Raw genomic sequence first — 21,814 nt, forward strand, 5'->3', positions numbered from 1 at the left:
GCAGAACCTTCTGTAGTCTCTTAGAAGCAGTTCTCTCTCTGGATCCCTGTAAGCTGTGGTGATCAGAGAAAGCCCTCAAAGAAAAGGCAACCATCAAACCCAGTTTGGGGGATGCTGCAATGTGAAGAGATGACACTCTGAGAGGAGGAGAGGCATGAACAGAGGCAGCGAGGCTGGAGAGTAAGATGTACACGGAGAAGGCTGAGGTGAACTTCACGGGAGCAGAGTTTTGCAGAGAGAGTCCCACATTCGACAGGGGCACCTCCTCAAAGAACAAGAAATGGGGCCTCATTCCAAAGCCTGAGTTAACAGGAACACTTCACAAATCAGAAAAATCCCTTTGATGTGTCCTGCATCTCATGCTTGGCTTGGAAACTGTCCCGGGGGAATAAGGTTGGGGCTAGATTATCAGAAACCTTGATCTGAAACCCAGGTCCCAACTGAGAACCTAGGCCTCCTGGCTCCAAGTCCATTGGCCTCTCCACAGCCCCACGCAGTGGCTGACCTGGTTTTTTCTCCTTCTCCTTGTTGCCAAAGGCTCCATTTCTGGGTGATCACATTTGCCCCCGGGGGGGTGGGGTGGGGGTGGGGGGAGTCTTTCTCTTATATTTGCATTGGTAACTGCTCAAAGCCCCACCGAGGCCTTGGAAATGTGCCACCCACATCCTCTCACACTGGCCCAATTGTTCATGGCAAATGCCTCCCTTTTGAACTCTGGACCTCTTGGAGGAAACAGTTTCAATAGGAATAACTCTGAATTCTCCTAGGCCTTGCCATCTGGGTGTCTGGAATGGAGCTTCCAGGATATATGGCTCTTTTGAAGGAAACAAATTCAATTGGTGATTGTGTTCCCATTAATATGCCTAAGGAGCGATCTTGTACTCTTGCCAGGACATTTTTTTTTTTCATTCGACAAACACTTATTGATCTCCTGCTGTGCATTCAGCACTGGGCTGGGTGTGGGGACAGGAAGGTGGGGAGAGTGGACACTTTGAAAAATGACTTTGACTCCATACTATAATAAGGAGCATGACAGAGGTAGGCGCAAAGGACTATGGGAGCCCAGCGAAGGGGTGGCTAACTGTACCTGGACAAGAAGGCTCCAAAAGGGGAAACCACAACTACCAGGCATGCAGAAAATGGACTGCAGAAACTTGGCGGGGGTCCTACACTTACTCCCCAATGTTTCTGGACAAGTCTGGGATGCGCAAAATTCAACATGATTCCATTTTTAACATGGATGGGCTGCTTGCCAGGCACAGAGCTAGATGATTGGGGGAGCCAGAGAGGAACGAGGCATCGTCCCTGCCCTCGGATTGCTTATGCTCCAGCTGTGGAGATGCAGCTTTGGTGTAGGTGACTCTACCACCCAGCCCAACAGGAGGATTCACATTGCCTTGGAAAACCCTACTACAATCCTTCCAAAGTGCAAAGAGCAAAATAGTCCCAGGGACTGGCAGATGCCAGGGCAGGCTTCCTAGAGGAGGTGACAGGACTGGGTTTTGGAGAGACGGAGCGGTAGGAAGGAGGAGGCTGCGGCACAAATAGGCAGGGTGACCACAGGGCCAAGTCACAGGCACAACAACACACACACGTGTCGCAGCTGGAGCGAGGGTCTGTCTGAAGCAATGGAAGCAAAGGCAGGGCGGTGGGGCGAGGTTAGACTTGACCCTGCTGGCCTGAAGTCACCACCAAAGACCTTTTGTTCAGTTTTCTCAAAGGATCCCATCTTTAGCAGGCGTGCCCTACTGAGTACACCCCACCTGTTAACAAATAACCCATGTGTTTTCCCACAGTATAACCAATGTTGGTTCAGTTGAGATTACTATCGCAAAAGTAAAAAGAAAATGTTTCTGAACATCTCACTCTGGTGCTCTAGACTCTTCCATGGCTCCCCATTGCCCTCAGGAAAAAGTCCAGCATGCAAAGTCATTGACTTCCTGGCCCCTCACCTCTCGGCTGGGCTTTGCCAAATGACTCGTGGTTCTTCAGACCTGCATATTTCCCCCTCAGACTTCTGAGTATGTTGCTCCTCTACATGGAAACCTCTCACTCTTTCCCACCTTCCTATTTTCTGGTTTCTCAAACCTTAATGCTTCCTCCAAGCAGAGATGCCTGACCCCACATCTAGGTTAGGTGCTGAGCTCGGATCACACTGCGTGGGCACGTCTATTTGCTTGTCTATCTCCCTGGGGAGGCTGCGAACCCCTGGGGACAGGGATTTCATATCCAACCCCCCACCCCCGGCGGTCAGCACCATGGAAGACAGTAGTGTTCATTAGAGGTTGAGTGATGAGCAAGCCAGCAGGTGAGGGAGTGAATCTGATGCGTCATTTCAGGTTAACCCATAGGGCCGTGTCACAGGAAAAGGGACCATTGACCCCCATCAAGCATTTTGAAGGAATGGAAAGAACCTACAGATTACCCACATAACCACCTCCGCAGCTACCAGACCAGGGGCTCCTGGCACAGGCACTGGGGAGCCAGCGGGGATTTTGACCAAGGGAGGGGCATGCCTTTTCCAGCCACAGTTGTTACCTGTTTGGCAGCCCCTCTGTGTTCCTCCTCCCCTGCACCCCTCCTCCACGTCAAGAGGGCTGAGCAAGTGGTGGTAGCGTCTGCCAGGTTATAGCAGCTTCTCCCGTGGGCGTCTTTCCTCGTCCTCTTTCGATACACTTTCACCTTCTGACCCCAGACAGGAAGCAGGATCAGTGCTTCTGAGTCCTCGTGAGATGATGTCCTTCTAATCCCTCACATGCCAAACCCCATCTCTTAACATTGTCACCAACAACAACTCTGGGGGCCCAGACACACCCCAAACATAGTCTCTGCTTTTGATGGATTTGGAGAGAGGGCAGGAAGGATAAAACCATCATTAAGTAACTTCCATAGCAGCCCTAAGTAGGGTGAGCAAGGGGTGCACAGGGGTCCCTGGCACCAAAATGCTAAGGGATGGTTTTTCCAGACTGCACACATCTCTCAGCCCTCCTGTCTTGCCCTGTGCCTAACCATGGAGAGGATGGAGCAGGTGACCAGGTGGCTGGGGCAGCCCCGCTCCCTGTCCCGTGAGGCCACCACCTGTCGGTGCATTCACGCTTCACGCCCCCCGTCTCACACTGTGAGTGATGACTCTGGCTATCACTTATCCAGCACTGAGCTGCTTGGTACTCACGTACCTGACCTTCACTCAACTGTCCTGAGAGGTGGGGATGATTTCCCCACTTTAGCTGGAATCTTTGTTCAGCAGAGTGCAACAGCTATTTGAGCTCAGGTCCGGGAGACCCTAAAGCCAGGGCTGTGGTACCAGTTGCCTGGTCTGGCCCTCATAGCAGCGAGGTTGGGGAGGCCAAGCAGACGGGAGCACCCTCACCTGGCAACTCCTAGGTGGAGCTCTCCATTGCTGTGAATGTCAAGGGTCCCACAAAGGTGGACGAAATTGACTTCCTCTATGACCAGCCGTGCAAGGCCAGGGATAGCAATTGCCCTCTGGGCAGAGTCCTCGGCCATGGAGTAAGGAAAAGGAGGAGCAAAGGAAGGAAAAGAGCCCCTCCCTCCCATCTAGATCCCCCAGCCCGTCTCTCTGGACCTCTAATCTTCCCCCACCCCACCCACCAATATCCATGTTCATTCACTCCACAGTGAGCACCATCCTCACTTCCACGGATAACTCACTCAGTCCCACCTAGGGCTTTATTATTATCCCCATTTCACAGAGAAGAAGACAGAGGCTTAGAGGCATTAATGCCCCAAGGTCTGCTGTGGGTGGGGCTGGGATTCCAGCTCAGGGCTGTCTGGCTCTGAAGCCTCGTGGTACCACGTTCCAGCTGGGGGCTCTGCCCCTGCCCCTGCCCTCAGTTATGCTGCTGTTCTAACAGGGCAGGAGGAGCCCAAGAACTTGGAATCCACTAGCAGAAGATTCTGGAAGTCAGGGTTCCTCCTTTTCCTTCTCAGACTTTTGCTCAGCCCCATACCCCTCAGGGAAGTCCCTCAGCCTCCTCTGGGTTTCCCTCCTGGCCCAAGAACACTTAACCTCCATCACCAGGGCAGGCAGGCCAGAGAGGACTAATTAACAGTCTGCCAGGGGCTTTGAAGTTGAAAGGCTGCCTACGGGCGGGTCCCGGCGGGTCCCTCGAGCCTCCAATGTGCAGACCCCAGCCGACCCCAGCCGCCTGAAACTAAGTGTGTGACCTGGGTCGGCCTCAGGCTGGGAGGCCTTTTTCATCACCGCGTGCAGCTGTCCCTGCCCGCAACCTGAGACTCTGGAGGAAGGGAGAGCCAGGCCTCTCCTGAGGGGCCCCTGGCCAGGATCTGAGGATCCTGAGGCCAACGGTAGCGTTGAGGGGGTCAGGGTGGGAGTGAGCAGTCCCGGGTCCTGGGCCTGGCTCTGCACCGCCTGGGGGTCCTGACCCAGGTGGGTCCTGCCCTAAGGTGTGCCTTACGAAGTGACCTGCACGATCCCTACCCCACCCCACATACACGGCCCTTGAGGGTGGCACTGCACAGCCCGCATCGTGGAGCCCCGAGCCCGGCGTAGGGCAAGTCATCAGTAACTGTTGACTCTGGGGGCCCCTCTGGTGCTGATTTTCTGCGGTTCTCAAACTTTAGGTGTTCCGTCGGTCCCAAGTGACCACGGCTGTACCCTCCAGTCATTCCCTGACCGGCAATGCCCTGGGGGCAGCTGGAGCTCTGAAGGAAGCCCCCTCAGAAGCAGGACCTGCACTCTGCCAGCTCCTTTCTAGTGGGTTCCCTGAAGGCAGGGTTTGGCCCCATTCAGCTCTGGAACCCCAGTGTCTGCCACAGGGGCAAAGCCGTGCTCAAACACAAACTCTTGGTGTTAGCGATCCAGTAAACTGTCATGAAATTGAAACTGTCAACTTATTAGATCGAAGAGATTTTGGAGAAATCTCACCAAAAATTAAAAGTCTCACCCATCTCCACTATCTGGACCAATTACTGAAACTCTCCAATTCAAAACCAGTTACTGACTCAGTTTCTTCATCTGTAAAATAGGGATAGTGAAAGGATTTACCCCATAAGGTTGTTCTTAAGTTATATGAGTTAATTCCTATAAGGAGCTGAGAACAGCATCTGACATATAGTATTTAGTCATTTATTATTACTTTTATTATTATTAATTAGTTATTAATTACTATTATCATTAGTTAGATAGTTATTTTTCTCTTCACCTGTTTGCTGCCTCCTGGAATTCCTTTAACCCTTTCACCACACAAGGGAGGTGAGACTGGGAAGGCAGATGAATTTGGACAGCCACTGTGACTTAATAATAAGCCCTTGCAGGTCAACAGCCCATTGCAGGTGTCCAGAACTCTCAGTCAGCATCGCATTTGATCCTTACAACAAACCCGAAATCCAGAAAGGCAAGTACTGTTCTCCCCACTTACAGATGAGAACACTGAGTCACGAAGAACAAGGGAGTCGTCTAGGTGACCCAGCTGGGCAGGGCAGGGCATAGATTTGACTATGAACGAGAAATCATTTGTACAGTCAAGAAATGTGTACTGAGCACGGGTGGGCCAGGCGCCAGGGACGCGAGAGAGAGGAAGACAAACTCGGTCCCTGCTCTCGTAGAGGTAACACTTCTTAGACAACGAGCCAGAGAAAGGTGAGTACATGAATAAAGATCACAGCCTGTGATCAGGGCTATGAAGAAAATAAGCAGGGTGCTGTGATCAAGACTAACGAGGAGGTTGTTCAGTGAAGACTCCTCTGCTGTCTGGGCTGAGCCCTGGAAGATGACGAGTGAAAGGAAGCCAGTGCCTTTCTGTTGCTCCCAGCTGCCTTACCTCTAATTCTCGCTAAAATGTAATTGATTAACTGTAGGACAGAGCCTGGAAGCAAGATGTGTAAGTGGAAGGGCAGAGGGAATCCGAGGGCAGTGCGGAGGCCCTGCGAGAGGAGAGGAAGGATGGCGTAGAGAAGGAGAGGGTTTGGAAAAGCCGAGGGGCCTTGCAAAGGTAAGGATGTGAGTTGCAACCTTCGAGGGCTTTGCTAAAACCAGAAAGGCAGGCTTGGAGGCTCGGGGAGAAACTCTCATCAGTGAGAAGGAAGGATGCATGCCTGAGCCCTCCAAGAGACAGGTGGCAATTTAAGGCTATTAAGGTAGAAAAACGAAAATCATCTCTTCCTGGGAGGCGGGGTGCAGGATGAAGCCATCATTCCTAACCAGAGTGGACAGAGAGAGCCTACAGGGTAGGTCCTTCCCTACTCACAGCTGTCCTGACTGAGCTGGTCCCATGCTCTGCCCCACATCCTTAAAGAGTCCCTACTATGCGACCCACACTCTAGTTGGGGAGCTGAGAAGGCCTGTCTGAGGAAGCCCTATTTGCACTGAGGTATGAACGAGGAGGGGAGCTCGTTTCTGGCAAAAGGGGCAGTGTGTGTGGTGTGTGCTGGTAACTCTCTAACAACTGGCTAATAATAATAATAACAACAACTGGAGGGTGCAGTTGACTGGCAGCGTTTGCAGATTTCCATGGTGTAAATATTCTTCTCCCGGCAAGATGTGGGCAATCACAAGCCAGGGGGAGCTGGCTCTAGCCCATGACTGGCGTGGGTGGCCTCAGGCAGGCGGGCAGGTACTCGGCTGGTTAAAGAAGGGGAGCCCAGCCGTGGGACCCAAGGAGGTCGCTGGCCTTGGAAGGGGTGTGACCTTTAGCCATCAAGTGGCATGTGTAGATTGTGACCCCAGGTCTCTGTGTCATGTTCCCGTGCCCCTCAGAGCTCTCCCTGGGCCCAGAGTCCCTGATGTTAAGTTAACAAAGCGAGAGGTAATTAATTAGCTCCTCACAGGAGCTTTTCATCTGGTAAGAGGGGCAGGCTCTCTGTAGCCGTGGATGGGATGCCCCTGGAAGTGCCTCTGTCTTCGTGTCACTGACAGGACCCAGATCACATACAAGCTGTGGGTTCAACATCCCTTCTGCATGAGGAGATCCAGGGGGACAGCCAGGCTGGGGGGCAGGGTGGAAAGGTAAGGTAGAGACCCCACTTGTGCCCCTCGAAAGGCCTGGCCTCAAGAGCTCTTGGATTATGGGGCATCCTCCATTCCCATTTTAGAGAAGGCTAGAGCAAGGCAGAGGGGGCCCAAGTGCTGACATGTAGGCAGAGAGCCTCCCCAGAGCCTCTCCAGCTGATCCAGGAGGATCAGCCACTCACAGGAAGCAGGGGCAGGAGGCTTGGAAAGGGTAGGACTGAGTGATGGGGCCTTGAGGACAGGGGACCTTCACTTCCCACTCCACCCATCACCCTGCACCAGGCACCCTGCACCTAGGCCATCCTAATTTTCCCAGTCTGAATCTGCCCTAAAAATCCTCTGAGCACCACCTATTCATCCTTCCCTCCCCCTGGCAACCAGTGATCTTTTTACTGTGTCCTTTTTTGCCTTTCCTAGAATGTCACGTAGTTGGAATCATACAGTACGTAGCCTTTTCATATTGGCTTCTTTCACTTAGTAATAAGCATGTAAGTTTCCTCCATGCCTTTTCCTGGCTTGATAGCTCATTTCTTTTTAGTGCTGAAAAAGATCCCATTGTCTGGATGTACCACAGTTTCTTTATCCTTTCACTTGCTGAAGGACACCTTGGTTGCTTCCAAGTTTTGGCAATTATGAATAAGGCTGCTACAAACATCTACGTGAAGGTTTTTGTATGGACATAAGTTTTCGTCTCCTTTGGGTAAATAACATGGGTGCAACTGCTGGATTGTACGGTAAGAATATGTTTAGTTTTCCAAACTAAACTGTTTTCCATGGTGGCTGTACCATTTTGCATTCCCACCAGCAATGAATGAGAGTTCCTACTCCTTCTCATTCTCACCAGCATTTGGTGTCATCCGTGTTTGTAATCTGGCCATTCTTAATAGGTATATAGTGGTCTTATTGTCGTTTTAATTTGCATGTCCCTAGTGACACATGATGCGGAGCATCTTTTTATATGCTTCCTTGCCATTTGAATATCTTCTTTGGTGAAATGTCTGTTCAGACCTCTTGTCTATTTTTTTATTGGGTTGTTAATTTTCTTATTGTTGAGTTTTAAGAATTCTTTGTATATTTTGGATAACATTCCTTTATCAGATATGTCTCTTGCAAACAATTTCTCCTAGTCTGTGGCTTGTCTTCTCATTTTCTTGATGAGTTAATTTTTTTCATTATTAAAATAATTACCGTATAGACAGCATGTCGATAACGAAAATCAAAAGAAAAAAATATTTTTGATTCTATTCCTCTAAGGAGGATAATAATAATGATGACAGTGACAACCATTCCCATCTTTGGAACACTCGCAGTGTTCCGGGTGCTGGGAATCACGTGACCCTGCCCCAGAACCTTGTCAGGCAGATATTATTACGCCCATTTTACAGGTGCTAAAGAGGAGACTCAGAGAAATGAAGTGGCTAGACCCCAACTGCATACTACTAAGTAATGGAGCCAGTACTCAAACCCAGCACCGGCAGTGCCAGAGTCCTTGTTCTGAACCGGGCAATTTTAGACTGTGCCATTTTCATCTTGAACCTCCCCTAGTTGGAGGCTTAAGTACAGTTCATGTCTCTCCTGCCCCCAGACCCTCTTAATTTTTATCACCTTTTTTTTTTTTCAACTTTAGTATCTCCCTGGGAGACAGGTGTCCTTACAGAAGAACAAATTGAGACTCTGAGAGGTTAAGTGACTTGCCCAAAGTCACACAGCCAGCTGGTGTGTGAGCTCGGATGAGCCACTTCCCAAGGATTCACACCCTGTGCTGCCGGACCCCATAGTCCAACTCTTCCCACTACTTGGAGTTGCCCCAGAAAAATCACCCGGGGTTAGACTGTTGCTGTCACTGCCTATCTTGCTTTCCCTCCTCCCCCCACCCATCCTTTTGTCACTTCTAGAGGGATCATTCTAAACTACCAACCTAATCGTGGCCCTCCCCAGTAATGGTCATCCTGTGGCTTCCTTCCATCCTCAGGAGGATTCCCAAACTCCCTGGCAGTGCACCCCAGGCTGCCAGCATCCTATCTCTTCTGCCTCTGCATCCTTGCCCACGGCCTTCTCAGCTGAGCCAGACCACCTGCATCTACTCTTTCTTGAGCCTCCAGGACTTTGTACACAAGTCCTGCTCTTCTGCCTGGTACACCTTCTCTCCTCCTTTGCCCCCGACTCCACCTAAGCCCGGAAGAGGCAGAGATGGCAGTGGAGGATGTACTTGGGAGGCGGCACCATCGTGATTCCCTGAGAGAGCTGTTCACAGGAAAGATTTGGGGCGGAAGCCCTTCCCCGGACCCTGTCCTCAGGGGCAGCCGTGCAAGTGGTCCATGGGAGGTGGGAGATTCCAGACCTGCTTTTTCCCAGGTAGGCTGGTGATGCTGGGGCCACCCCAGGAGTGGAAAGTACCTCCACACCCGCCCTTGCCCGGCCTTCATGGGCCCCAATCCCAGTTCCTCTTGATGTTACCATCAGTGGCACAACGATGGTAGCTTCCTACTGCACGCCCCGGAGGCTGACCTCTCCGTCACCGGCCCCAGCATTCCAGTTAAAGAGGAAGGGGGCAGAACAGGAAGTGGAACTCCTGCCCTAGCAACCCCACACTCTACTGGGAGCCTGGCAGGCATGGGAGTGGGGAAAGAGAGCAGAGGAAGGGATTTTTCTCAACATTATTGAAAGCTGTTAGACATCTCCAAATGACCCCCTCCCTGATATTTTTGCAAACTCTCTGATTCGTGTCATTTAATTCAGCATTTAATGAGCTCCTACTATGTGCCTACCCACAGAGCTAAGTGTCGTTAGCATATAAGTTCGTAACTCCAGCCTTTAATGTAAATAGCACTGACATGTGACCAAGAAGATCTGGGTAGTTGAGTCCTGTTCTGCAATTATTAGCTCCCTGGCCATGGGCACACCAGGAAACCTTCCAGGCTTCTATTGCATCATCTTTAGAATGGGGACTGTGATCTCTATCCAAGAAAGCTGCAAGGGTGCAAGAATGTGAAAATGACCTTATACACTGGACATCACTGTACAAAGGTCAGGTGACGCTCACAGCCTAGGGGCGGAGAGCCACACTTGCCCAACTAACCATAAGGCAGGGGGAGTGACTCATTCTGACCAAGAGGGTTCGGCAGTGGGGCAGGGGGAACAGTAAAGGAAAGGCCTTAAAGAGTGGGTGGGATTCCATGAGCCCAAACAGAGAAGAAAGGGCATTCAGGTAGAAGGAACCCAAGAGCAAAGGCCAGAGGTGTGATCTACACCACCTAAGGGAGCCATGGGAGCGTCCTGAGGTCACGCTGGCTCCTAGGGAGGGATGGAGTGGAATTGCTGAGCCCAGTGGCCCAGCTGAGCGATTCAGAGGCTTGAGCCAGCCGCACTCTCTAGAGGAGAGGGGAAGCCTGCCGAGGCCCCCCCTCCACCCCCACCCCCACCCCCACCCCCAGCCGCAGGCCAGGCCGCAGGATCTGCCAGATGGAACTGGGAAGCATGGGCCGGGCTGAGCCAGCTGCCTGCCCACAGCCCCGCCCCCAAGCCCACCCCCACCCCCTGGGAGCCTGGAGACCTGTTTGTTTTCCTTGTAAAGAGGGGAGCCCTGCCCTTTGTGAGATTTCTGCTTAGGAAAGAGCAGAGCCTACTTGTGCTGCTGCCTGGATTTCCAGCTATTGACACAGATTCTGACAATGAAAGCAAAGGCCAAGAGAGGCTGAGACAGGGTGGCTGATTAAAATGTTCTTCCCGGGTTGTTCAGCTCTGCCCTGGGAAGGCTCGCTGGAAAACCCGGGGAGGAACCATCTCCTCCAGAGCTGCAGGCCCAGTTAGAGGTGGTGCTTTGAAAAGGGCTGAGGACTTTCTGCACCCCCAGCCCAATCCAGCGGCTCCAGCTCCCAAGTGCACTGCTTTTGTGGTCACCCGAGGGTAATAACCAGGGTTACGTGTGTGTGACTGTAATTCCTTTCAGGCTTCATTTTGTTTCTAAAAAGGGGCAATGGGAGTACCACCGCATGGGCTTTGTTATAGGTCAGACTCGCCCAAGAAAGGACTGAGATGGAGCAGGGTTGCCAGGTCAAACACAGGATGCCCGGTTAAATTTGAATTTCAGATAAACGAAGGGTTTTTGTTTAAGCGTATGTCCTGTGTAATATTGGGGATATACTAAAAAAAAAAAAAAAATTATTTGTTTAACGAAAATTCCAATTTCAGTGGGTATCCTGCATTTTTACTTGCTACATCCGACAACTGTAAAGTGGAGAATGTTCGAATGCAGGGGCTTTACTGAGGGGTGTTCTCAGGGTCAATACGAGCAGCGAGGGCAGCAGGAAGGGGCAGAGCGAGAAGGCAGAGGGCCGTGACACTGTCACACAGAGGTCTCAGCCCACCTGCAGGGATGCTCTGGAGCTGGGTGGCCTTTCAGAGCTACCCAGACTGAGGCTAGGGCTCTGGGCTTTTGCACTCCCACAGCCCACCCGTCATTGGATTCTGGCTTTCCCAGGTGGGGCAGGAGTGTGACCTTGGGCGAGGGGGCTTTCCTCTGCGGAGGGCAGTTCTGGGAGCCTCCCAATACTCCCTGCAGCTGGGGCCTGGGGCCTCCGTCCTCGGGGGAGTCTGGGCCGTAGGCCACCCCTGCAACCATGACCCGATGGTTATACAGTTTGAGGAGACGACTGTGTAAACAGCTTAGTGTGGGCCTGCCACCTAGCAGTCGATGATTTTAGCATCCCCCAAATAAAGGCCAGGTCACTTAGCCTGGCCTCCAAGGCCATCAACCATCCAGCTCTGAGTTACCTGCTCTTCCAATCTCCCTCGGCTCCTTTTTGAAAGCCCTTTCCAAAGTCGGTCCTGTTGATTTCCCATCTGGGGGCAGGGGGGAACTCTGTTCACAGTTCCCCCTCTGTGTTGATGGCCAGATCTGCTCTAGCCTTCAATTCTGCAGGTCCCAACCAACAGCATACACGGGGCTTCCAAAGACTCTCTCCAGCCCAGATCCCCTAGTCACAGTTGCGGAGGCTTTGGTCTTCCTCTGTCTGGGTCTGGCCTCATTCTTGTCTTAGTTAGGCGTTATGAGGCTGCAGTTAATTGGGTTGGAGAAGGCATGCTCCTCGTTGGCTAAAAGGGGCTCCCTGCACTGCCAACTGTGGAGGCCGCCTGGCTCTGGTTCCCAGTGTCTGTCTGGATCTGGCCTTTGTAGGGTGGGAGGCTGCAGGCAGGTGGGCAGGGGCTGCATCCATGTCAGTCTCTTGCTAGCTCTGGATGAGCAAGTCCCCAATCCCATCTCACCCACCCCCCTCACACACACACATCTGTTACCCACTGAAAACCCACCCCCACTTGCATTTTCCCTCTGATTAACATTGACCTCCAGCATTTGGGCCTCTGAGTCTTCCCCTCTTTTCATGTCTCCCACTAATGTGAGACATATTTAAGTTCCGGGACAGAGGATCTAGCTCTAGTAGAAAAGCATCTAAGTTTGGATTCAGATAAAGAGGCTAAGGGGTCTGAACACATTGAGACAAAACAGTTGACGTGCCCTCATTCATTCAGAATCACTAACAGTCATTGAAAGCTTGATGCCAGCCCACGTTATCCCACTTAATTCTCACAACCACCCTGTCAGGAAGGCACCATTAATATCCCCATTCTACAGATGAGGAAACTGAGGCTTAGCAAAAACAAGTGTTTTGCCCAAGGTTCCACAGCAAAAAAAAAAAAAAAGAAAAGCAGAAGAATCAGAATATCAACCCACATCTGTCTTCCAAGAGCACTTGGGCTCTGAATAGAAGAATGTACCCTCCACTAGGTTGCATAAATTCATCTGTTTATGCTCAGGCTTGATGGCCCTGAGTCATTGTTATTTTCAATATCATTATTCTTGTGAAACAGTTAAACAGCAAGGAGAAACAAAACACCCCAAAAGCCCAAGTCAGGCTGAGGTTGGCACAGTCAGGAGGTTGGCCGGAAGAAGTAGGAGGGTACCAGCCAGGAGTCAGGTGCGGGAAACAGAAGCCACTTTAGCGATGTGACACAGACAGCATTCAGTGGAAGGAATTGGTATCTGAGATACCACTGGAAGGGCTAGAGCAGAGGGCTGGGGCTGGGCCTCTGGGAATCATACCTAGAACTCCACAGAACTTGTCTGCCAGAGGGGCTGCCTCTTTTTTTTTTTTTTTTCAATTATGGTAAAAAGCACATGACATAAAATTTACCATCTTAACCATTTTTACGTGTACAGTTCAACAGTGTTAACTAAATGCTCATTGTTGTGCAATCCATCTCTAGAATTTTTTTCATCTTGCAAAACTGAAACTCAGTACCCATTTCCCCTCCCCCCAGCTCCTGGCAACCACCATTTTACTTTCTGTTTCTATGAATTTGACTACTTTACATACATTAAGTAAGTGGGATCATACAGTGTTTGTCTTTTCGTGACTGGATTGTTTCGTTCAGCATAATGTCCTCAAGTTTTACCCATACTGTAGCACACGACAGAATTTCTTTCTTTCTTAAAATTGAGTAATATTCCACTGCATGTATATATCACATTCTGTTTATCCGTTCGTCCATAGATAGACACTTGGGTTGCTTCACCTCTTGGCTATTGTGAATAATGCTGCAATGAATACAGGTGTGCAAACACCTCTCCAAGATCCTGCTTTCAGTGGTTTTTAGGTGTATACCCAGAAGTGGAACTGCTGGATCCTATGGTAATTCTATTTTTAACTTTTTGAAGAGCCTCCATACTATTTCCAATAGCGGCTACACCATCTAACACTCCCAACAGTGCGCAAGGGTTCAAATCTTACCACATCATAACTAACACTTGTTATTTTCTTTTTTTAATATAATGGTCATCCTAATGAGGTTGAGGTGATATCTCATTGTGGTTTTGGTTTGTATTTCTCTAATGACTAGTGATGTTGAGCATCTTTTCCTGTGCTTGTTGGCCATCTGTGTATCTTCTTTGGAGAAATGCCTATTCAAGTCCTTTGCCCATTTTTTTTTTTTTTTTTGCAGTACGCGGGCCTCTCATTGTTGTGGCCTCTCCCGTTGCAGAGCACAGGCTCCAGACACGCAGGCTCAGCGGCCATGGCTCACGGGCCCAGCCGCTCCGCGGCATGTGGGATCCTCCCAGACCGGGGCACAAACCCGTGTCCCCTGCATCGGCAGGAGGACTCTCAACCACTGCGCCACCAGGGAAGCCCCCTTTGCCCATTTTTAAATCCAGTTATCTATTTTTTTTGTTTGTTTACCTGTGGGAGTTCTTTATATAATCTGCATATTATCCCCTCATTAGATATATGATTTGCAAATATTTTCTGCCACTCTGTAGGCTGCCTTTCACTCTGTTGATTGCTTCCTTTGACACACAGAAGTTTTAAGTTTGATATAGTCCCATTTGCCTACTTTTGTGTTTATTGCCTGTGCTTTTGGTGTCACATCCACTAAATCACTGCCAAATCCAATGTCACGAAGGATTTTTCCCCCATGCGTTCCTCTAGGAGCCTTGGTGGGAGGGCTGCCTGGCACAGTCAGGAGGATGGGGAAATATGGCCACCTCTAGCATCTCTGACTTGACGAATACCTGCTGTTACCAAGAGTCAGAGCTTAGAAAGCTGCCCTACCCATCACAACTTACCCTTGACACTTACGAAGCTAGCAATTAGATACTGGAACAGGGGTGCAGAAAAAACCACCCTCTTTACAAACACACCACCATTCGGAAACGATTGGGGTAGCCAGAGATGGTCTCTGCCGTACTGCTGCTTTCCTATCTTGCTTGAGAGCATCTAATTGTTGAACTGTCTTTTTGTTCAGGGCCCTTGCAATGAAGGAGTGTAGAAGTGTGATGTTTAGCTGTCAGCCTCTGCAGTATAGGAAGGTGCCTAGTAAGGAAGTTGGAACGCATGATAAGTGTTGGGGGGCCAAGGTAACACATGAGATGATGTATCAGAAAGTGCTAGGGCCTTGCTTAGCAGACAGTGGAGCATTCGTTCACTGTGACTTTCCAAGCACAGAGGAATGGTGGGTCGATGAGGCAGGGTGGTACTGGGTAGAGCAGTTCAATGCTCATGAGCACTGACTCTGCAGCTGGACAGGGCTGGGGTGGAACCCCAGGTCTCCCACTCCTGAGCTGAGTGACTTGAGCAGATCCCTGGGTCTCCCTGGGTTTCCCTTCTGTCCTCTATAAAAGGGCAGGTGTGGGTGGTGGGGAGGGAGGTGGCCCAGACTTATCTACAGCTCTCCCCTTTGAGCCATCCAACCCACTCTGAGGGTTTAAGAGTGGCCCTCAGCCTCCCGGAGTCTCCCTTTCCTCTTAGGCCATTTCACAAGCGCAAATGGGAAGCCAGATTAGCACTAAGGACTCCCTAGGTGTGAAGACAGTGCAAGGCCTTGGGCTATGAGGCATCTGCAGTGCCCCTCCCGGAGCATGGGGCTTCTAGAGCCCTTCTCACTAAGCGGGGGGGGGATTCTGTAGTCACAGCCGAGAATGTCTGGACAGATATCAAGCAGTTTAGTGATTCTAAAACTTCTTATTTAGCTCCAGAACCTCTCTTTATTTCCCCAAAGTATTTTGTAGAACCTAATGTATTAAACAGATAAAAAATTGGAGCGCTTCCAACGGAAGTGGGGGAGGGGATCCCTGTCTCCACCCTCTCCACTTCCCCATCTTCTTCCCACCCCATCAACTTCTGCAGATACAAGGACCGCCTTAGAGCACAGTTTAAAAACCTGACTGGGGCTTCCCTGGTGGCGCAGTGGTTGAGAGTCCGCCTGCTGATTCAGGGCACACGGGTTCGTGCCCCGGTCCGGGAAGATCCCACATGCCACGGAGCGGCTGCGCCCGTGAGCCATGGCCGCTGAGCCTGCGCATCCGGAGCCTGTTGCTCCTCAACGGGAGAGGCCACAACAGTGAGAGGCCCGCGTACTGCAAAAAAAAATAAAAATAAAAAAAATAACCTGACTGGGTTATTCCAACTCCAGAAGGCCTAATTCTGGTCAAACTCACCATTATCAACTTGTGCGGTGGTGTACAAACCACTTTCTCTCCTTGATCGTCAATTTTTTCATCTATCAAATGGAGACATTTCCCTGCTCTACATGTTGTGTGTTGCTTACGAGTCCATAGATATGACAGTGCTGTAAACTGAACACACGGCTTTCGTTTTGTTTGTACCTTGCCTCCTTCTTGCAGATGTTCTGCAGTGGGTTAGTGGTCAAACAGCAAGTTGGTCCTCCAGACTTTCAAAATGAGTCTTTTTTGCAATTCTACTCCAGCATGAACATCTGAAATGGTATATCAGCCGTATTTCCTTCTTTTTTACATCAGAAGCCCCTCCCTCTTCTACTGCCCCCGTCTCTCCATGCTCCCAGAATTCCAGGTCCACCTGCAACCTGGACCTTCACAGTCTCCGTCACCTTCTTCCCTCTGTACCCCCAGCCTTGCCCCAGCCCACCCTTCTCAAGTTGCCCCAGGCTCCCTCCTGCAGGACCTTCCTTCCAGCAAAGGCACCTCCAAAGAAGGCAAAGTGTACGTATGCCATTCCTGGGCCACACCTCCCCCATCGAACTCTACACAACCTCACCCTATCTAGCCTTCCACCTGGATGGCTTTCAGAGCTGGGCCAACAGCTACTTTCCTGACTATTTCCCAGTGTAATACAGATGCCCGGAGGGGCCAGGTTTAATGTCCTCACTTGGAGGAGCTACCAGGAAATCCCAGCCAGCCCTTCCTAGAGAGAATTTATTTGAACAACTACATAATTGCTAATTTGTAGGGCAACCTTTAAAATGGCTTAAAGTCTACACAAGGGAGGATGCCAGAGCTAGTTCGTTCTAATCACCTTCTGGTAGAGCTCTATTCTCTGAGAATAGAGAAAAGAGAAGAAAAGGGGTCTAAAGACCCTGATCCCGTGTTTGAAGATAGAGGGTCTGAGTTCAACAACCACTTCTTCACATCCTAGACGAGTGATACCTTTTTGTATCTCAGTTTGCTCATCTGCAAAATAGGAATGGAGAGAGATCCTCTGCTTGTTAAGGTTAGGTGAGACAGGTTTGTCAGGGCTCCTGGACCTCAGGGCTATGCACACCTGGGACTGGATCATTCTTTGCTGTGGGGCTGTTCTGTGCACCGTAGGACGTTTAGAGGTGCACAGATGTTTAGAGGCATCTTTGGCCTGTACTCTCTAGATGCCCGTAGCACTGCAACCCACAATTGTGACAACCAAAAATGTCCCCAGATAGTGCCAACATCCCCTTAGGAACCAAATCCCTCCTGGTTGAGAACCACTAGTATAGGTGAGCACACTGGATGAACAAACTCTTCACTGTTATTGCCTGCATGCGACAAACAGACTTTTATCAATTCATTTACTAAAAGGATATAAAGCTGAGAGCAGATCTGGAAGTGAAAATCAAAGCTGTGAGGCAAATACAGATCCTCTCCTCTCTCCTCGCCCAACCCGCACCCACCATCAAAGACCAAGTGTGCTCGGTGACAGTCCCCCGTTAATCACCCAGCCTGACCCGGAGCACTCCCCTCTGCTTGCTGGCCTGGATAATTCTTGCGGCATGGGCCTCACCCTTGTGAAGTTGGATGCATTAATACCAGCAAAATATTTCTTAATCTCCTAAGCCTCCTTTTTGAATCCTTAAAAAGGAAAGAAAGAAATGGCACAAATCTCTTAATTAGGATGCCCAATCACTTCGATAAATATTTACCCGGTTCCGGCATGAGGCATAGAAACCCTGCACCCTTAGTCAGTGGAGGTCAGCAAAGTGCGCCTTGGGAACGGCGGGATGCGGTGGGGCTCGGCTTCGGATGGAATACTGGGAGAATGTTTCCAGACTTAAGCTTCTGCTAAAGACAGGTGAACAAACACATTCCATGCCTACTCGGCACAAAGTCCCAGGTAGACATGAGGGGCTCATTAAATTACTGCCCGGCTTCCTTAGCTTTCCGGAGAGAGGTGGTGGCCTCCTCCGCCAGTTGGGCCACCAGGCAAGCAAACCATCCCCAGCATGCTCTAGAACGTCCCGGCTGGGCACCTTTGCCCCTGTCTGGAACTCTCCCCTTCCTCTCCACTTAGCCACACCGAGGGCCACCCTCTATAGGCAGCTTCCCTGACTGTCAACCTCCACCCTTCTACCCAATACTGCTTCCCTGCATAGACTCTATTTGGTTCTTAGGGCCTACATACAGCCTGGAATTAGGGGTTGTCCTGCCTTGTGTACGTTCCAAAGGCAAAGGCTTCCCTTAGATTGTGGTACCTCCAAAGAGGTCTTACACAGAGCAGGCTTTCTGTACATTCTTGCCGGGTAAGCAATCATTCCCATTCTACAGATCTGGAAACCGAGACTCTGAGAGTTTCAGGGTCTTGCCCAGGATCTTGCAGATCCTCAGGCCTCCTGATGCCCAGGCTGGGGCTGCCGCACAGTACTAATGAGTGGATTCCTCTTTCCTGACCTTAGGAGACTTTAGAGCCAGATTTCACTGGAGTCTGAAATAGAAGTTGGGATGAGGGCAGGGGTCTTAAGGAAGGGAGCCAAAGCACGTTGTCAGGTGGCAAAACACAGAAAGGATCCAAGGAAGCGGAAAGCCCCCTGGAGCAGGCTGAGGGAGAAAGGTTTCCGTTACAAGTCTTTGTTCAGCCTGGTCCCCTTTACCCACTGGCGCTTCTGTCCATCCTTCTCGACTGAGCTCAAGCTCCACCCTTCCAGGGAGCCCTCAGAGAACGCCCCCTTCACAATTCCTGTTCTCCCTCAGAGCCAGACCACTTTATACTCATATATTTCATTGTTGTGGCTTGTCTTCTCAGAAATGCTATGGACGCCACTGCTGTTTAGTCGGACTTCTCTGCCTCCAGAACCCCTCACCCCTCCAAGGCTTAGCCTTGAATTGCCCCCTCCTTTCTGCCCTTCCCCTCCCACACACACCTCAAGGGTCCTTGGGCAGTATGGATGTCCAGGGTCATCTGAGGACCACGAGAAAGAATGGGAATTCCAGAGAGGGAGGGGAAGGCCTGATGACCTCAGGAGGGGCTCCAGCGAGCTGGGTGTTCCCACCGGGGCTTGGCTACTGCCTGGATTATTCCCTGCAAGGGCTGGGACATTAGACCTTCCTCATCTCTGCAGGCACCCACAAAACGTGCATGGAGTCGAATCATCTGATGGTTCTGCATCATCATCATCATGACCAACATGGCTAACTGTTACTGATCACTTCATGTGCCAGGTTCTGTACTAAGTACATTGCATGCATTAACTCCATCAGTCCTCAAAACCATCCTCTGAGGTGGACAGGACTGTTATCTCCACTTTACAGATGAGGAAATGGAGGCTTAGCAAGATGAAATAAGTCCCCCAAGGTCACATAGCTGGGACCAGCCAGAGAATTGGAAGAGGGGTAAGGAGACCCTGGGAAGTTCCCCAGCCTCTCAGAACTCAGTTCCCTTCCCTGAAAAGAGGTGGTTGCAGGATGAGCTCCCTCTGGGTCTTCCCGGGGCCCCTCCAGTTTCCTGTGGTCTGTCCTGCAGCCCTGATCTCCATTCCCAGGAAAGCCAAGCTTGCACAGTGGAGTGTGGGGGATGAAGACTCTGGAGCCAGATTGCCTGGGTTCAAGTCCATCAGCCACTGAAGTGACTCTGGGCAAGTCATTGTACCACTGCATGTCAATTGCCCCCTCTGTAAAATAGGGGTGATACTGATAGTACCCACTTCATTCACTGTGAGAGGATTAAGTGTGTTAATATTTGTCAAGTGCTTAGAACAGTGTCTGGGACAGAGTTAAGCACTATGTAAGAGTATGTTAAATAAATAAAAATTCCCTTTCCTTTCGCTCTGTGGTGAGGTGCTCACTTGTGGAAGAAGGCTGGGGATGACTGAGTGGGGGGTGGGGGTGGGGTAGGGGTGTTGAAAGTTGGGGGACAGAACTGCCCCAGCAATGGAGTCAAGGGCCAACCATCAGAGGAGCCTTACAGAATCAACCAAAGGGGAGAGGGGAGAGAAAGATTTCTCTTCCCTTTGGGCAGTCCCAACAACAGACCTTTAGAAAATCAAAGCCAGTGGAGGCTGGGGGGCTGGGGGGGGAGCGGGGGAGGGATGATAGAGAGCGATCTGAAACCCACCCAAGGTACTGAGCTCTTCCTCAAATAGGAGGCCACAGCCCAGTGGCTGACCTCAGTCAGACCCTTTGATTGCTGGGAAAGGGAGAAAACATATATTAACACTTTATCTAAAGTGTTTGACAATTATTTTTTAAAAACCAGAAAAGCAGCTCTTGGAGCTGGCAAACTGCTACCCACCAACCACCCTGCACCTCAAATGAGGGGCTGGGGAACCTCTGCTCTGCAAATCCAGGCCGGACTTTCTGTCTCACCGGGTGACTTTTTTTTTTTTTTTTTTTTTATGCCAGGAATTCCTCTCCCACGTGGGGTGGACTCCGAGGTACTCAATTAAGCAGCCAATGAAAAGTCAGCTCTCCGGTAGCAAATGACCCTGACACTTCTTGTAACATAAACAGTTGAAACGTTTCCAATTAGAACTGGAGACAGAGACGTTTGAACTCTCTCTCTCCACTCCCCTCCTTCTTTAAAAATAATTGTCAAGCGCTTTGGACGGGGTGTTGTATACATGTTTTTTCTTTTCTCTCTCGAGCATAAAAAAATTATTTTTCTCCTTGTTTTTCCTAATTTGTGGGGTGGCAAGGTGGGGGGTAGAGCGGTGGCGAGCTGAAAGGGGTGCTGGCCTGGATGCCTACCTCTCCGTTCCTCTTGAGGCAGGAGGCCCAGACAGCCCTGCAGAGCTGGGAGTGATGCTGGGTGCAGAGCGAGTAGAAGCCAGGGGCTGGGGAGCTGGGCCTCTGACCTCATCGCCAGAACCTCAGAATGAATAAGTGAATATGAATTAATGAATGCCTTTCCTTTTGCAAAAGCTCGCCCCGGTCCAGCTCGCGCTAGCAAAAGGGCGCTGAAGTTGGCTGTTGAGCCCGCTGCCCTGGACTCTAATCCTGACACCTCTGCCCAGCTTGGGGCAAGTTACCGAACTTTCTCGGCTTCTCTTTCTTACTCTATAAAATGGACTACCAGCCAGGCCGCTTCCTTCAGGAGTGAGGTGAGGATGAAGAGAGTTCTCGCCTGGGTAGCTGTGTCCTGCCCTGTACACAGAAAGTGCTTGGGCGCCGTTATCATTTCGGTCTGGGTGGCGGAGTAGTCCACTCGGGCCCTGCAGAGGAGGCGGCTCCCTGCAAAACATGGTCGATCACACGCCCCGCGGGCTCCTCCAAGGTTTCAGGCCTGGCGCTGGCCGTAGGGCTGTGGCTCACAGGTGAATTCGACGCGAGTCTGCTCTGCTCATGGGGTCCCTAGGAGAGTGGACGTCGGGGCAGGAGCGACGCCAAACCCGAGACGTCTCTTCTGGCCACGGTCTGCGTAGACCTGACCCAGGGCCCGGGCTCGTCGGCCGACTGCGGGCGGGCGCCGTCGGAGCCGGTCTCGAGTGAGAGCGGAGAGGGGGAAGGCCGGTACAGGGGCCGCGTCCCGGGCATCTTGAAGGCATTGTGTTTAATAAATCCGGGCGAGACGCACACTCGCTCTCCCCCCCCCTCTTCTCTCAGCTCCCAAATCGAGACCTGCTGCGGGAGCCCCAGTTTATGGGGTCTTAAACCCCCCCTCCACTTTGATTAGCAGCTTCAAAGAGCTCCCTTTAAAGTTTGCCCCCTTCCCCGTCCCCACCTCCTTTTACATTGCCACCCCTCCCCCATCACTCTTTCTAGACTTCTGGACGACAACAGAACACTTAATGCAAGTTTAAAAGTGGGGGGAGGCTGGGGGGAAGCTTCAG

This window comes from Globicephala melas, chromosome 2 (assembly GCF_963455315.2).
Source record: "Globicephala melas chromosome 2, mGloMel1.2, whole genome shotgun sequence".
NCBI lineage: Eukaryota > Metazoa > Chordata > Mammalia > Artiodactyla > Delphinidae > Globicephala > Globicephala melas.